The 15,219-nt window shown below is 38.3% G+C and overlaps 1 protein-coding gene across 1 annotated transcript in view; it reads left to right on the plus strand.

Annotated features, from left to right (window-relative positions):
- LOC134667569 (axin) overlaps positions 1-15,219 on the plus strand; it is a 97,732-nt gene that overhangs the window by 35,595 nt on the left and 46,918 nt on the right. The window contains exon 2 of the mRNA XM_063525003.1: positions 7,669-7,712. The gene's annotated coding sequence lies outside the window, so the exon portion shown is untranslated. The remainder of the gene's footprint in view (positions 1-7,668; positions 7,713-15,219) is intronic.

Raw genomic sequence — 15,219 nt, forward strand, 5'->3', positions numbered from 1 at the left:
CGAATTGACAAGTGCGACAGAGAGGCAACACGTCGAATGTAGTTCGTGGTAGCCCCGCGGTGGCCGCGCACATCGACATCAGCACCACAAGGGCACCGATGAGGAGCACCAACACGGACACCCAGCCGCAAACAGGTTGCCACACGCATTTAGGTCAATTATATTGTATCTTGTTTCATATTTCTTCTGGATTACTTGACATTATTTCAAAATTAACTGTAACCTGTGAATTTCCCGAGAATCGGGAATCACAGAGGACCTGGGATGACTTTTCCTTCGGTGCACACCGGTACCTTTTTGGAACCCAACAGTATTAAGTACGTTTTATTTAATGAAAAGTCACATTTAAATGCAAAAGTCACATTGTCCTTGCATTATAAAATAAAAAGAAAACCGACCATTGCTCCACATATCACAGACGAGCGCCAAAAATCACAAAAAAATGTGACTTTTGCGACCATCTAGCAACACTGGGCTCAAATCTCAACGACGGGCCGAGCTCACGGCGCCCGCCGCGACGCAGAAAAAGGATCGCTCTGCGCTAATTTCCAAACTCGGTTTCGCACAGATAAGGATAGGCGGAGGTGTCTTTGATGTAGCGGCCCTCTGACTCCGGGATGAGTGCTTCCAATGAAAGGATTTTTTTCATCTTCTTTCCCTTTGTACTTAATTTAAATTTCGTTTATATCAATGCTCCGAGTTTCCTTTTGGCGTGTTTTCTCTTTTACTTTGTCGCGTTTATCCTCTTCAATTTGTTATATTCGAGTTCACTTTGTAATTAAATTTAGTGTTCCTAATCTGGCCGGCTCTACATTTATTTATTTGCGCCGTCCGCTACCGGGTAATTGCAATTTGTCAATTACGCGCCTTTGATTTCGACTTGCGATCTTAATACACTTTTACAGCCTTTTGACGGATTCTGCGAAATACTTGTGAAAAATATTGCTGCGATCTACGCGGGAATTGTACGATTAGTTTGTTCGAGGAAATATCTTAATAGACTTTTAGACGATTAATTTTCGCTGTTTTGTGAGGATGCTTAGTAGTACCAATTAACAACAAATAATAATTAAAATTACAGTGTAATTTACAGTTTGTTTTTATTATATTTGAACATAATTAGATTTTTTTTTTAAATTACATTAAAATAAATAAAGTTTGGAGCGAACCGGTCCTAACTCTGTTTGAAAATAAGTAAAAATACTGAACATTACATGTTAAATAGCCAGTTAATAGCCGTTTAAACAAAATACGATTATCAAAATATTCTCGGAAAGTATCAGAACCCACCATATATTTATACAGGAACTCGCAGTTAATTACTCCCTTTACAAATCAAAAGGTGCTCTTCACTGCTTTACGTAGGTTTAATTAGTTAGTTATTCATTAGTTTGCGTCACACGGTGCACCCCTCGCCCCGCTTCCGCCCTCGCCTCACCTCGGCCGTGGCAAGGAGCCTTCCGCGAAAAAGACAGCAGTTAAAAGTCCCTTTAGATTGGAACATCAAAGTCTACCCGAGCCTTTGATCTCAAACAAGTCATCAATATTGGAAATTTCCCATTATATTTCGGCGTAAGAATATATCGTTGCTCTATGTTAATGTACTTGTAAGTAATGTAAAATGTTAGAGCTTTGTTATTTAAATAAAGCAAACTCATAGGAAAGAATGCGCGATTGCTACACCTCTCGTGTAAAAGCAAAGTTGCGGTTTGCAATGAAGTCATTTGGCTTAGTTTTCCGACTAGTGCATTGTAAAGGCGTCGCTACACGGCGAGTGTCGCGGAGTTAAAACACACGAGTCTGCTCACAAAGCTGCCACTTCGCCAACTCGTCTTTGACGCGAGTTTGGCCCGCGCCGCGTTAATAACCTGCACTCCGGCAGGCTGCAGCACACGTGCCCGCACGCCAACGCCGAAACACCAACAATGCTTCTACTACAACGACTAGCCTTAGAAACACGTTACTTTAAACGCTGTCCTCCCGAAATACGTCCTCACATTACTCAACAAACAGTGAGCGAGTCTTCGAGATCGGCAAACACTCCGGAGATTTAATTTTTTACATAATTTAATTATTGCCAGTTTAATTAGCGCAGCTTTCATCGTAGATGCTCGGAGATTGTGAACGTTTCAAATAAGATTTCACAAGAAAGCGCTTTCAAAGAGAGCACCCCTAATAAGTACTGAAGAGTCCTCGCACGTGTTTATCAAAGACAGCCTTTCGTTACTCACCGTCTGAATGGCCTCAAAAGAAACTCGTGTAAAATGCTCCACAAAGTGCCGTATCAAAGCGAAAGGCGGGCGCAAATATCTGTTTCGTAAACTAGTAAAAACGGAGCTCTCAAAGGTACTGCGTACTCGCGGCAAATTAGGCGGAGTTAAATACAAGCGCCGCTCTCACAAATGTATAACTTTGAAAGTGACTCTTCGCTCATCATTTATGTAAGTCGCCGTAATCCTCAAACGACTCCCGGGAGCTTCATTTTTGACTATATTACCCGTTCGCGACGCGGCGCGTCCGAGCACCGGCGGCCGAGCCGTTCGCCGAGCGCCGTACAAGCACGCCTCACATGTGTATCCATTTAATGCCCAATTCCCATATAATTTAACTTTGCGATCAAAGCGAAATTTTGCAAAGAGCTTCCCGGCGGCGGCGGCGTGGAGGCGGGTGCGAGCGGGACGCACAGGCACCGGAGTTCTCGAGATCAAATGCTGGGCCAAATTAGTCACTCTCCGTCTCTCTATCTCAAAGCCGATCCGTAGCAAAGTTTGCGCGAAGATGACATCAAAAGGAAACCACACACTGGGGAGGTGCCGCCCGCCGCCCGCGCCCCCGGCCCCATTCTTAAATCCACCGTGTCGCTCGCTGTCTTATTGACACGCGACTGATAACTTGCTCGTCTCGTACTTGCCCGCTGCCGACTTCGCCGACTCTGTTTCAGCGCTCGCCTCGCTTTGCCAGACTTATTTAGTTAATTAATACGGAATGTCCTATCAACTTCCGTCTGACGCGTACTTACACGACTATATGCTCTGCGGAAACTTTCTACCTAACGGCATGTTTGTGCTGATATATTATTACTCGGGCCCCGACTCCCTCCCTGTAATTAAGGTATCTACATATTGAAATGATGATAACAAAGTCACGACAGAGAATAATCTAGTACCTACACTTAAAAATTCTCAAAGTGAAAAGTACGGAGTCGTGGAGGTAAATGTATAATAAAATCTAAAGAGATGAAAGGCTACGGTTAGGTTTCCCAAAGTTTTAAAGCCTTAGAAACAAGCATACCTAACTTTGGTTAAAACTTCACATTCAAAGGCACCAAAGATTATTTTTATTTTTAGGCAATTTCTCTGTTGTAGATAGATGTTTTACAACGCAGCCGAGGCAAAAAAATATCATACCTATTTGCAGTAATATAATTAAACGACTTTGTAGATAAAACGATTGCGCTATTGTAAATTAAAATATGTATTGAAATTTAAAAAAATACATGTTATTGAGCTATAGTACATTATTGTCGAGGCTCGGAAGTAGCTACTTGCAGGCTGAGGATTCGTTTTAAACGGACGACCTTGGGAGTCCGTTTAATTGAATCCGAAGCCAGCAAGTAGCCTTCCAGCCGAGTCATATATAGTGCTTTTCTCAAAAATGGTGCAAGAAATATAAATATCATAGAAATATTTTACAAAAGCAACGTTCTTACATATATATTTTGACAGGAAAATGCCCTTGCCGCCTTTTTATTTTTTTTAATAAAAAAATAGAAGTGTATTTTTCTGCCAAAAATACGCCAACCTATTTGAGACATCTAAATAGTCGCGGTACTAATCATCTGTTTGGCTGTTTAATGGGCCTGTGCCTTCATTTGATATGGTCATTTCAACTTTTAAAAAGTTTGGAACTCGACAAATAATGGAATTTGTATGCAACATTGCAGTCCCAAAATCGAGACTGCAATGTTTTTAACTTTTTAATTTTTGACTGACCATAAACTACGCGCTTCGCGACCTATTTTTTAGACGGCAAAGTCGACTTTGCCGTCCATTTTTGAGAAAATTTATTTATTGCTTTGGTTTAACATTACTTCTTTATACATACATCGTTCACTTCGACCATTGAGTTTCATGGCTGACCTCTTTACGGATTACGATTGGAATTTAGTAGGTAGCTAAAAAATGTTGGAATTCGAAATCCGACAACATAGACGTTGCCGCGGCGCGCGGCGCGCCGTTGCGGGTTTACGACAAAGTTCCTGGAAGCCGGACCCGCTGCGCCCGCGCCCATGGACCTCACCGACATTTTCATCTCTACCGCCTTCATAATAAGGTTGAAGAAAACACAATCGGATAGTGAAGCTCCAGTTCCAAATAGACCCTAATCCACAATCTTTAAACGGATTATGATATTTAGTCCATTAAGTTTTATGTCGAGAATAGAATGGAAAATTATTATGATACTCGGTTACCTAGTTGTTCGCGTCCCTTCATGACGTCACACAGCCCGATGTTTGATTTCTTTTAATTGAAGTACGGTGTAGCCTCTTCCTCTTGTTTGGTCTCGGCCTGGGATATTTGATCTACATACCTGCTTTGTCTTTCTTCTTTCCGTGTGTGCCGCGGATGTTTGCGAAGTGCTTACACAGTTTGTTTTAGGGTATTGTAAAGGATTGGGATTAAATCTGCTAAGAGTTAATAAATGACAATAGATCTTTTAACTTCAAGAGAAGACAAATTTTTCTCTATTACCCGGCTTTTTATTTTCTGTAATCTCGGATTTTATTACAAGAAGCGTAAATTAAGAATTGTATTTGCAGTTCCTTGCACTGATTTGCCCAAGTGTACCGTTGTTCAAGTTGCGGTAAGTTTCCAAAAAGTTGGTAAATTCTCGGAAAATCAAATGAGACTATCGCTATCGGACAGGAGCACTCGCTGTGAAATCTGTAATGACAGCCGATGCCCGTCTCTGAGGCGGCGCCATTAAACCTCCATTTAATATTCCGAGCCGCTACCTCTACTTTTTGTCATGTATTACAGTAATAAGATTATAATTTCCTCACTCAGGTTCCTTATTCAATTTGAACCTAATACCTAAAAGAGTTGAGTTTGAAATAATTCTGACATGCTAGTTCCAACTTTATGTGGAGTTGAAAAAAAGGATAACATTGCTGACATTGCAGCCCGTTCGTGTAATGCTTATTTATTCTCAATACAATGTTGTCTCTACTGTGAGCTAGTTCCAATTACTATTTGATCCCAACACAGCGACTGTCCGTTGCCATACTTTTACTGATCCGCTGGGTTGATGAGCCGTGGTCATCTATTGCCATCGCACGAGCGTTCTTAGTTGTTCCTAGCCAGGTGTTTTACCTACGAGATAATTGAGATTCGTAACAAGTATCCGTAATCTGGGAAATTTAGGAGCACACTGACGCGACGAACATCTAGTTGTGGGTTAAAAAAAAATACTTTAAATACCGGAAAACGGATTTACGAAAAGTACGAAATGACTAATGATTAGTAATGATAGTAATTATACTTTTTTTTATTTTTTATTACTCAAATCCACGCTACTTATGGTTCTACGTATTTAACTATGCTTATCTATATTAATGTTTTGTGTTGTTTGGTTATATTCAAATCGACTTTTCATATTCTTTATTTGCGCCACCTACCGTATATTCTAATTCTTTTGTCTCCGATACCCAAAGGTTGTCTGGAAGAGATCGCTCTTAAGCGATAAGACCGCCTGTTGTTACCTCTATTGTCTTTATTTATGTTTTTGTACATTTATTGTAAACTACGTGTATGTGAGGTGTGCAATAAAGAGTATATATTGTATTGTATTGTACTTAGATAGAAAGGACTATCAAGTCTGCCAAAAATATTTTGGCACTTGTATTGACATATTGTGGGCTGGTAACATTATACTGGTTCTCTTAACGCGATGCAATGTGAACATACTCGTAAGCCAGCGTTTCGGCTTCCATTGAGCAGGGACCGGTCTCCGGAATGCCGCGACTCGACTGGGCTTTTTGCCTCGCGCCGCGCGGCGGCGGCGTGGGCCGCGCGGCGCCGGCGCAGCCCGCCCGCACCGATAACGTTGCGAATATCTTACAGTTACTAAGGACTCGAGTTTTAAATATAAGTCTAAATTAGAACTCGACATTACTTTCATGTGACGATGGAATTCAGAAGTCATATACACCCTTTGTAAATCTTTTTGTTTTGTAGAGACTAGTCTAAAAAACTGAGTTGAGTCTTAATGTGGTCTTCATAAACTCGAGTCTGAATCCTAGAATATCCCTTGCACCGGAGTGGGTGAAACAAAGGCATGAATGACTAATCCGTGGGATTTATGAATGTTGCCAGAGATTTAGTGGTTATTGATTGTAGCAGAAATATTTGTACTAATTGCTAATCTTACAACGTTTTAGTTTTCTCTTTTTCTATGTATACCTATTTATAAACATTTTTGGTGTCAAACGTTGACACTTTTTCTCTCGAAAAGTGAAATTAAGTACTTAACGACAAAATAAATGTCTCCACAAATATTTCTGAGGCTCTGCCTATACTCTTATCGTGTCTTAGTCAGGTCAGTTATCACGCAAGTTTTATTGCAATTAAATTACATCTTGACGTATTTATTTATGATCGTACACATGTATTTACTTATACCATTATACATCTTAATATCAATATTAGTTATTACTTAATGTGATGTGATATGGTGGAATAGTAAAGTTGTCGAACTATTCTCAATTTGCATGCCTCCTGAGCATTGCCGGACTATGAAAACACTACTTAAATCGACAAGTCCCACTTTCAATTCAGGCTTGTTTTAAAGGAACATTAATTATTATTTTGATTAGCCGAGCGGTGCAGACTCAACAGCTATACAAGCATTCTCTCTAAATATAAAACCAAAACGATTTTAAACCACTACGTCCTTCTTTATTTAATACATTGAAGGCTTTCCTCATCCGTCTATTTATTGTGATGTTAAAACCGCGGCGCAGTCGATGGCTCCGCAAACAGGATCATCGCGGCCATTAGCTGATTGTGCGCCTAAATAATAGATGCCCCGCGAATTGTCGTGCATCCATTATGCATTTGTATGACGGTGCACGGTGCAATGCAAACTGCGTGTAGTGTTTAGTGCTTTTGTCGAATTGCGTTATTGAAATCTACCGTTTAATTATTTAAGATTTAACGATAAAAACAAACCACTAAGCTGTCTTTGCAGCTGATTTTCTCCAAGGATCATCCTATATCGTGTCGGTCAATGTGAAAACGCTCTAAGAGTCCTGGAGGAACAATTATGCATGATATGAGAAATATTATTTATTTATTATATGAAATGATGTGTCTATGTTATCTGTTCCACGTCAAAAGTATTTTAGGTTGGAGGTTTTTTTCTAAAATTATTACTGTGCTTTTTTTACTTCTGTGCTTATTTTGTTGTGGAAAAGTATCAAAGTAATATCCTACAATTTATTTTTACATTATTTTAAATATTCACGCTAATTGTACTTTCGTTTGCCTCAAAATTAAAAGAAACAAACTTTTGATCTCAGTTAATCTGTTTACCGAAAATGGCAATTTATCCGCGTGTGGAATCTTCTAAGGAAACAATAATAATAGAATTAATTTTGTTTTGTTACAGGATGATATTCACCTCATATTCGGCGCCGTTTAGCTAAGATTAAGGTATGTTGGATTAGATATAATTTGTTTTGTTAATCTGTACTGATCTTCTTAATGCGAACATTGGAGGTGTTCTTTTGAAGATTACGATTGTGCTACAAGTGGACTTTGAGACATTGTTCAGAGTTTTAAATAAACTTTATAGTACTTTTTTCGCTAAACTGTAAAGATTATCTTACTATAAGTATTTTATAATCCGACAAAAAGTTTATGGCACTTTTGTTTAGTTTATGGTTATTTTAACGATTATTTTAGACTAGCTTCTCGCGACGTTAGTCTACTTACCTTACAACAATACCATATATGTATTTGCCAAATATAAAAAAAAATACGCGACTTATGGGAGCTAACAGCACGACACCATAGAGAATGTATGTAAGTACATCGGTAAGTACCGATGTACCCGATGCTCAAGTTAATTTTCTACAAAAGGCTTCATATTTTTGCTTACTAAGGTTAATCAAAATCCTTATAACTAATAGTACCTACATACAAATAAATTGCCAACCAAGCAGCCTTGTCGGCAGAAAACAACCAATTAATGGCCCTTCCCCGTCAGCGATAAGTTTATTTCTCAGTTATAATGATTTAATGTGCCTTTGTCCGTTTTCCGCCTTCGTATTAAAGCTGACATGATACTTTTTGCGGCCGGTATAAATAATATTTCCGATAAGTCCCACGCAGAACGGGACCCGTGGCATTGAAACTTTTTCTAGTAAAAATGTAACTGTAGGTACGTCGGTTATCGATAAGGATGATATTTATTAGACCCTTTTTGACCCTAGCACCTTATAGAAAACCGGCAATTACCTCGCGGTTAAGTACCTCTTTTTAAGCGACACATTATTTTCTCCTTATTTGAGCTTAATCGGAATTTGATTTTGTGAATATTTTTGCGTTTTTTAAATCGTCTGAAGAATTAAAGAATGGGTTCAGAAATGGGTGGGGTTTTTTTCTAACTCATCAATATTCTTAGGTACGTTGTAATGTTAGGTATGTTGTAATGATAGATTGGGATAGTATAAATTAAAAATAAAATGATAAATTAAAAATGGCATGTCATTAAGTTAATTTTGCTTTGATTCAAAGACGGCGGTCACGAACCTATATATACCTATTATAAATTCCTTGGTTACAGTAAATTTTTTGAATTTTTGCAAATTATTTCTCCACAGCAAGTCGTTCGTAAGAGGCCCTCGTATGTTTCACTAGAGTCGCGTAAACATTAAAATCACGATTACCGCAAAAAAAAACGAGTCACTTTAAACATGTGGCCGCATTCGATCCCACAAGCGTTTATACTCGAGAGGCAACAGTAACGTGGAAAAGGGAAATTTTTATATTAAACCAGCTGCATTGACGTGAGGGCGCTCCACGGTAAATTAAGTGACATTAGAGGCATAATGCCGGCGGGGCCGTGAAAGCGGAGGGCTGTTGTAACGCCACGGTGCAGTCTGTAGTGTGCCGCCGGAGCGCCGCAGAACAGAAAGCCGAGTAGGACAGCTTCCCGAAACGAAGTGCGACACGAGCTTGCTTCGGGCTACGGGTCAGCTGCACTAACCACCATGACCATTGACGGACTGAGTAACGTCACTCAGACTTTCCCATACAAAAAAAAATAGGGCGCTTTTCAGTGGTGACTTGGTGACAGACAGTTGGTGCAATTTGTTTATTCGGTGAATATTCGGCAGTGCGTGCCGAACTATTCGGCCGAATACGAACATTGAAAAATATATCGAATATGCCGAATACCGCATAATTCGGTACCGAATATTCGGCCCTTCTCTAGTTACGAATGCCCAGTTTCGGCTGTCAACAGAAAGTTTTATGAAGCTGCAGGTTTTTTCTTCCTCAGCAAGAACATTTTGTTTTAATAACATGCATTTAATGTAGAGTATGTAACGATCCCTTTAATTATGTTCTACGTTTCTTTTTTCGCTGAGTCAACAGTGTAGCCCTGCTCTAGTAAAACAAAGTTTTTTTTATTCAGAGAAACATCAATAGCAATTCACAACATTAGAAAATGGTATAGATTACCTACTGGGCTACTGCGATTATATATTGTGAGGATATCGAATTATACAAATTATTTGTGTAAAACGGGTTTTTATTACAATTTAAAACCATCGTCTAACACCTGCGTGAACGATTTGTCAGCCATTTCACCCACTTACCCACAGCCAGCTGCGGCTCGTTCCATTTCTACAATTCTTTCTTAACCAATTCTGTTCCCATTTCTTTCAATTACTCGTTAACTAATCGCCCGGTAGATTCATTTTGGCAGCTCAATACATCCCGATGTAAATGTAATTTCCTTCAATATTCAAATTAGTGTCCTACTGCCAGCAATGCCTTCCATATTTCTTTCAAGCGTCCCACTAGCCGCCTCCTTTACGGGAATTATTAAATTTTTAACCTGACTTACTTTTTACTTTGCCCCGCTTGCTTCTAACATGAATAAAACACTAAAAAAAACTCGCTAGATTCTCAAAGACAGAAAATTAAAAAAGCGTAGTAAAAGTTTTACTCTTGGCTTTTTCGTTTGTTAGAAAACGGCATGATAGAGAACTGAATAAAATAATCTACAGAAAGCTTTATTTTGGAACACTCCTTTGACTTTGACTAAGTTAATTTTAATTAGGCAGCAAAAACGCCAGAAAACAAAGGTTTGCAAAGAGAAGTGGAGAATAGATTTGCACCGTTTGAGAAAAAATCGAGTTATCGTCATCGGGGAGCTAGTTAATATGAGAGCGGTCGAGAGGCCCGCAGTCGCCAGCCACAATGGTCTCGCAACGTCTCCACTTTGTAATAATGTACGAGATTAAGGCATTGTGTCTTACTGGCATAGTGGACGCGAAATCTCTATGGCGGGATATTGCCTCTTCAGTTATCTTATTAAAGTGATATGAGGGGCTTGCTCTGACTTGAAAGGCTTTAACGAGCTTGTTTCAGGTTGCAATTTTTCGAAATTGGTTTATGTAAAAGCCTTTGTAACATTTTATTACTTATTACGGTTTGGAATTTGAAACGTTCTTACTATTTGAATGTATACATCTTCATGAACGTTCTGTATTATCTGTCCTTTGAAGACGTTTAATAAATGTCAAAATTACGTTCATTTGCTATTTAAATAAGAACACGACTGTTGCCAAATTGGTTTTATAATTTCTGTAAAAATGTTCAAGTTTATGAAACTCCTGAAACGACATCTTTTGTTTTGTGCGAAACCATAATTGTTGGTTTGCTTTTAGAATTCTACTTCTTTCCAAATTTTGAAATAGCTCAAGTTATGAAACGGTCAAGTACTCGGGGTAATTGAGAAACCTTTTACCTTTAGAAACTTTCTTTTGGCACCTGCGCGGCGCTACTTCTCTTCGTACATTTTTAAAAGGAGAATGAAAGTATTTGCGTGCGCCGACAACAGTAAATTCAATATCAGTTAGGCATGTCTAAGTCAAGCCTCATAATCTGAAAAATAACTTTCATCATCATCATCATCATTATTTTGTGTATTGTTTAGTATTATACAGGGTTTATTTCTTCCACCGATTTGCATCTTCTTTAGAGCAGCGATTTGTTTTCTGTACATTCACTGAAAAAGATAGAGGTGTAACTTCTCCGACTAGTCTACGTATACTGCCACATCCAAGAATATGAAACAGGTATCTGTTATTTTCAAGGAGCTACATAATGCTAGTAGAGACTAAGTTAATACATACCCCGCATACTTTAATTCAGTACTCGTAAGGCAGCAGCACAAATCCCATTTGTAGAAATTGTAGACGGCGACGCAATAAGTAATCACATCGCGATATGGAAATAGGAGAGTGCATATTTCTTAGTCACCGCCGACACACTTTGCATTCACTGCTTTTTATACTGATCCTAGGAATATATTTAAGCTCAAGACATCAGTAAAGGCGGGTCTGGCAGTAAGTAACTGACGAGACTGGGAAAGGCGGTTTGTCTATTAAGTATTATACTAGTAATTGTTTACAAATTTAAACCCAAGCTGTACTTGTCATCAACGCAAAGTGGCAGAACTAATATCAGCTTAATACCTACAAACAAAAATAATACTTAAAACATAATTAAATAACTAACCTACAAAACTTAAAAACTAAAAATAAATAATTACTTAAGTTTAAATACATATACAGTCAAGGAATTGGTCCTTCGTATACCTAATAGCTTCGTGCATTAATGTTAAAGGCGGTATTCTCAAATTATTGTCACTGTGACAAGGAACATGGTGGCACAGAAATAAAATTCCTAGACCGTCCAATGACTTAAAAATACTATTAGTAGGCCAAGAAATAAGAAGTTATAGAGGGAACTAGCATTTCCCTCTATAACACAATTTTTGACTCCGTAACTTTGTTTGGACTAGTTAGGAGGTGAACATATCAAAAGTCCCCGGCCGTAGTCCCGGTGCTGGGGGGGAGAGGGGGGGAAAGAAGGTCTCATTTTTCGGTTTTTCACTAATATCTTGGAAACTTTGCGTCTTAGCGACATGACTACTGAGACAAACCAAAAGCTGATAAAATTTGTTACAAGTTTTATTCAGTCAAGTTTTTCGATATCTTGAATAGTTTTTGAGATATCCGCTCTTAAAAGTTTATTTAGGGCTCTCGATTTTATCTTGATATCTACATTAGTGAAGCTGCTAGGCCGTGTTTGGTATCATTTTCGTATAAATCGGGGGTGCTGAATTCATTTTTGGTATCACATTGACACCATTCCTTAGAAAAAACATATAAACTTTAAGCAAATACCTTTTTTTTTAAATTCCTCTTCACGCTTAAACCGCTCAACCGATTTAATTGTAATTTGGTATACAGATATTTCGAGTCCCAAGACAGGACATAAGATACTTTTTATCTCAATAATCATCCTTTAAAGTTGTGAAATGGTGTATGGGGGGAATTCAACTTCATCGACGAAACTGAATTCCTGAGGTAAATACTGCTTAAGGTAAAGTTTGAAGTCATGTTAGGTATCATTTTCATCTAAATCACAGATGTATACCATCCTAAATTTCACCTAAACCGGTTCAGCGGTTATTGACTCCTCATACAAACTTCCACCCCACTTTTCACATCCTCAAAAGATGCTTTTGGTTATAAAAACCATCCTATGTCCTGTGTCGAGACTGAAACTATTTCTATACCAAATTTCAACGAAATTGGTTCAGCGGTTTAAGCGTGAAGAGGGATTTTTAAAAATATATTTTTTTAAATTTTGGTTTTACTTCGGAATAGTGTCAATGTGATACCATAAATGAATTCAGCACCCCCGATTTATACGAAAATGGAGATATCAAGATAAAATTAAAATCCCTAAATAAACTTTCAAGAGCGGGTATCTCAAAAACTATTCAAGATATCGAAAAACTTTACTAGATAAAACTTGTAACTAATTTTATGAGCTTTCGGTTTGTATTTAAGGTTTTTTCGTTAGGTTGTAATACTTATATGAAAGAGCCCTACAACCGGTCTTTATCGATTATTATTACCATTTAGTAATTGAGTAGGTATGTATGTATTTATTCTACTTAATCTACTTTTTAGTAGCTCGCTCGCCTCAAAATTTCACCTCAATCGCTTTCAGGCTTTACTTGTTAATACTTCAGGTATAAAATTAGACACAACGTATCTTTCATACTCTTTACCTAATAAATTCTAAACATTGTCTACCCCTGCCCGTCTAAAACAACAGGGATGAATATAAATGTCCGCGGCTGGCGATGATTGACTGTCATAGATGTCGGCCGCAGCGCTCGGCGGGCGGCGTGTAGGGCGCCACTGTCCGACCAATAGTTACATATCACCCACACTGTTAGTGTTAACTGTACATCGGTGGACTTTATGCCTTTTGTAATAAGGTCCACCGATGTACAGTTAGGAGTGTTGCTGTTTGTACATGTGATAAGACGAACAGATCTACCCTACTGTCGTCTAAAACAATAGGGATGGATGTAAATATCCGCGGCTGGCGATGACTGACTATGAGGATTTGGCTGCAGTGCTGAGCTGGCGGTGGGTACCCAACTAGCAAATGTATGTGCTATAAAAGTTGAGAGCACGTTTTTGTTTTCGCTTTTTGGTGCTATAAACGATGTAAAAACAGTCGAATAAAAGTCCTGTAAGCGTTTACTCAACGCGAAAAGGCGCACTTATACAGACTAAAAGTGTTATAAAAATCGAGTAAGCGCTGTATAAGAAGCAAATCGATGCTGTAAGAGTTGAGTAAAAGTGGATAAAAGCGATTCTAGTGTTTTAATAGCAACGATAGTGCTTTTATTCGACTATTCGTTCTATAAACATTAGCAATTTACTATTACTCAGTGAAAGTGTTCTATAAAAGCAACCGCACTGCTTTTTCTCAGCAAAAATGTTTCGTAAAAGTAGCCGAATTGCTTTTACTCGGCATTTTGAATGTGTAAGAGTGCAGTAAATGCTTTTATTCAACTAATATGTGCTAAAAACGATCTCAGGTAAGCGATTATATTTCAATTATTTGATTAATAAGTTTGAGGCCTAATCGTCTTCACGTATCTAATAAAACAAAAAGGTACTTAAGTATTTTTTTACTGCTGTCATCCATGACATTTATTTTTACCGTGATTGTGTACATAAGTTTTTACTGTCTGTAAGTACACGTAATACAGTAAAACCTAGCGCGAAAAATACTTTATTGATAAAACCAAAGGCACTGGTTCATATATATTCATGGGCCGCCTATTTTCTTAAATTTCAATAAAAAAATATTAATTAAAATAAGTAAAAATTTGCTTACACGATCTAGTTTCTGTTATATCTCATTAATTCGACTATAAGTCGAGTAACTGCGTTTACTGCTACACTTATAGCACATGTTGTCGCCATGTTTATGGATTTATAGTCCGGTGGCCGACTGCATGAAACCCTACCTGATAAAAAAATTGAATAATCCTACTCTGTGGGGGTAGCTGACTTTTAGCAGCTTCAACTGCTCTTGGTCGGCCGTGGCTTAACTTGGCAAATTTTGCGCAAATGGCAAAAAAGTGGTACAAATATTCATCAAAAAAACAAAAGTGGTCAGCTACATCCTGTGTTGGCAGGTTCCTGTGTCCGACCGAATTTGTGGTACCACGTGAGCTACAATTTACTTCATCGAAAAATAGAATGTCACTTGTATGGCAGGATTGCTGCCATTCACATTTTTTTTAATGCGGACGGACTGCAAAAGCTATCAGGCTAAGGTGAGGCCGACCAAGACATACGTCAACAAATTTAATGTAGGTATTACAGTCAGTTTTTTTCATTCTATTTTTCGATGAGGTAAATTGTAGTTGTCACGTGGTACCAGAAATTCGGTCGAACACAGGAACCTGCCAACACAGGATGTAGCTGACCACTTTTGTTTTGCTGTCCTCAAAGGCAGCTATCCTACCCTGCAAGTTTCATTCTATTATACGATGGGGTTTTTTTTTTGATGAATTTTTGTGCCACTATTTTGCCATTTACGC

This window comes from Cydia fagiglandana, chromosome 9, assembly GCF_963556715.1.
Source record: "Cydia fagiglandana chromosome 9, ilCydFagi1.1, whole genome shotgun sequence".
Taxonomy (NCBI): Eukaryota; Metazoa; Arthropoda; class Insecta; order Lepidoptera; family Tortricidae; genus Cydia; species Cydia fagiglandana.